General features: G+C 31.2%; 1 protein-coding gene across 3 annotated transcripts in view; it reads right to left on the reverse strand.

Annotated features, from left to right (window-relative positions):
- The window catches only part of LOC106868423 (uncharacterized), a 269,861-nt gene extending 268,222 nt beyond the window's left edge, over positions 1-1,639 (reverse strand). For all 3 annotated transcript variants that reach the window (XM_014913780.2, XM_014913711.2, XM_014913933.2), the window contains exon 1: positions 1,525-1,639. The gene's annotated coding sequence lies outside the window, so the exon portion shown is untranslated. The remainder of the gene's footprint in view (positions 1-1,524) is intronic.
- Positions 1,640-3,612: the final 1,973 nt, after the last annotated feature.

Below are 3,612 nucleotides of genomic sequence, written 5' to 3' on the forward strand. Positions count from 1 at the left end.
CACCCCTGTTCTCTCTCTGTCTCTCTCTTTCCATTTCTCTTTCTGTCTCTCCCACTCTCTCTCTCTCTTCCACTCTCTCTCTCTCTTTCTCTCTCTCTCTCTCTCTCTCTCTCTCTCTCTCTCTCTTATACAATATTAACAAAATATGCAAATTATTCCTTAACGCTAGGAAAAACTCTTTGAAAAAAAGACAGAAAGTAGTTTTTAGAGAAGTTGAAAAGAATGCTGGATAGATAAGTTATTGCATGACAAATACTCAGAAATAAGTAGTTATGAAATATCAAAAATAGCTCATGAATAATTTTACGAAGGAAAGAAATCTATAAGAGATCAAACATTAAGTTAGTAGATGCTGTCAGGAGACAATGGCTGATAAATGTATCATAGGTTTGAACGTATTTATTACAAAAGAGATAAGCAAAAAAAGTAATTAGATCCGATTATAGTATAATTTTAGTTTTTCATAAATATCGGAAAGAAATAAAATGGGTTATTAACTCGTATTGTTTTTATCTTAAAAATGTTCTTTACATCTTAAATAGGTATGGTCAAATAAAAATGAGAAACTATTAAAAAACAAAACTGACATTAAATAAAATCTTTGAATTAACGGTTTGCTGTATTTTATATATTAACTTATAAAAGAAAATTCTGCTTAGTAGCACTGCATCAAACGGATTTAAAGATCTTGGCATCTAATGTTTTAAAAGTCATTTTTTTCCCTTTTCCAAAATAGATGGTTTCAAATTTCCATTTATGTCCTCTACGTTAAAGTTAATTTATTACGTATCATTTAATTTTCTAAAAGAGAATATATATATATATATATATATATATATATATATATATATATATATATATATATATATATATATATATATATATATATATATATATACACACACACACACACACACATATATATATACATATATATATATGCATAGAAGTGCGCGCGCGATTGTATGTGTGAATGTGCGAATATATATAAATATATATACAATTTGAATTGTTGGGATCATGTGAGAAGGCCTGCTTCTATGTTAAAATCGTAAAATCCTATAGATACATGTGCACAGACGTAGATGAGGTAGAGAGAAATTTGAGGGGAAGGACAACAGAAAAAAAGAAGAAAACAAGAAGGTGTGTTAGATGTGTTTGACTCATTGGTCTTTGTAGATTACACCAAGCACAAACCAGATTTCGTGAGTCAATTATTTGAAAAAAATCCTTATTCATAATGTATGAAAAAATGAATCAATAGGCATTAAGAAACATATTAACAATATAGAATGAATGAATATGAGGTGAAAAACAAAGTATTTTTTTAGAGATGTTTGATTAAAAGGCATTCATATAGGATATATAGAGACCTGTACAGAGAGTCTGGTCATATATAGAGCTGCTGCAAAGAAGGAAAACGATGCAAGAATTTGACTAATATGCTTTAATTACAAGTTGCAGGGAATATATTTATCTTGATAAAGATAAGAGATATTTAGTGCTAAAAGTGCAAAAGCCTACCTTAAGTCTGTTAGCTACTACTGATTTAAGCATATTCCAATGTAAAATTTTAAAGATTGTCCTGTTAGTGATAGTTTCATAAAGACTGCAGGTCATATGCTGAGATGGTGGTGCTGTAATGTATTGTAAACAAAAAGTAATAATGAAAATATTTCAGCAATAACAAGTACGTTAATAAAAATTAAAGTAAGAAGCAGTAGTTATGCAAAACAATATAAATATTATAAAGAGTGATGCTTGTTGGTGAATGTTAAAATAGATTCAAAAGAAAGTGCAACGCAGGGAAATAAAAACGAAGTTGAAAACAACTAGATAGATAGATAAAACTAAACAGTATGACATATACCATCTAAAAATATACGGAAATGAACGATGGGTATTGTAAAAATGCAAAGGAAAATAGAATATATTTCGTTGTTATTATGCAGAAGTGTCGTAAGTCCAAAACTTTGCTTTTTCAGGAAACGAAAAAATAGTTTTAGCATTCCATAGCAAAACCGTTGTACTACACTTTTTCTTATCTTGGCATCTGGAGCAGCTGGAGATACGATAGTTTGACCAAAAGGACCGGCTATTGCAAGCAAAATTAATATTGAAAAGCAACGCATTTGGCTAACTTTGGACACACGAAAGTTTAACATAATAGCAATTATTTGTATATAGTACTCAAATGTTAAATAAGAAGGGGATTTTAAAAATACTGTTAAAATAAAGATGAATAGATATGCTATATATGATTGAAGGAAATCTCGATGAATTTCGAAATGTGCTGTGGCGAGGTAATATAATCTTTGAGTGTTATTTGGAAATACGGAAACTATTCATCTAAATAAATGCATGTGATGGATCAGTATTTAGATAAAATAGGAAAAAAATTGGAAGAAATTTATTTGAAATAATAAAAAAAAATTAATGGAACTAAGAATGGTTAGAGATATGATGATATATAAAATATTATTATGTTGATGCATGAAATAATTTCATTAACATAGTATATGGAGACGAGGATGAGGATACAAAAATCAACAGTCAAATTGTTGTATCAACCAAGATTACTTATACGATTACGTTATATGGTAGAAATATTTCAGTTTAAACGCATAGAAGAAGGTGTTAATTTTTCTGTCCAGACTTTTAACTAAATTTGTTAACAAAAGTTAGTAAGCGAGAAGGTTCAGTGCGGGTATAAAAAAGAGGAATAGTAAAAACTTTTAAATATAAGAGACTTTAAGTGCAAAGCTTGCTCTGCCAGTAATCAACGTTCAGATATACAAATTAGAGCATCATTATTTTAAAATATGAGAACTGAAAACCAAATATATGATAACAAATCTAATTTTAATTCACCTACTAAAGTCATTAGTCTTTATATCTTCTATTCCTGTGCACTTTCTAGCTATATACTCCTTCTGCGTATTCTCTGTATATTCTTTACGTTATTTTTTGTCAAAATTAGTTTGACAAGATCGGAAGATCGGTACATTCAGCAGTTTGCCACAACTAGCAACGGTCGCACACTATTTGCATCATGCTTCTGTTTGACACACAAACAAGTAATATTCGCGCGCGCGCACACATATATACACACACAAGACGCGCACACGCACACACATTTATGCGCGCATGTATGCTCACAAAACAACGCACACACACACACACATTCATCCGTACACATATTAAATCTGAATACTAATTGTTCCGTATGTTCACGCAAAAATGCATGCGTGCAAAGGAAGATATACTAATAGACACAGGAATCTGAATGCACTTACAAATTCACTTTAATAATATTATCTACACACATACATATACACGTGCATGCACACAAACACGCACATGCGCACACGCACGCTTACACACCAGAGACGCAGGAAACAGCAAACAGAGAGCGCATACACGGATCGTCGAACATGACAACTCTTTCAAATGCACCTCGATAACTTCCGACTGTTCTCGCGATTTTTTAAATCATTTATGTATTCACTCTTCTCGTTTGTTAGCTAACTTTCACGTCGCTTACAACCATCTTTACGCTAAAACAATCTCTACCTTTCTCTTTCTCTCCCTCCCCCCCCTCTCTCTCTCTCT

This window comes from Octopus bimaculoides, chromosome 10 (assembly GCF_001194135.2).
Source record: "Octopus bimaculoides isolate UCB-OBI-ISO-001 chromosome 10, ASM119413v2, whole genome shotgun sequence".
In the NCBI taxonomy this organism is placed as follows: Eukaryota; Metazoa; Mollusca; class Cephalopoda; order Octopoda; family Octopodidae; genus Octopus; species Octopus bimaculoides.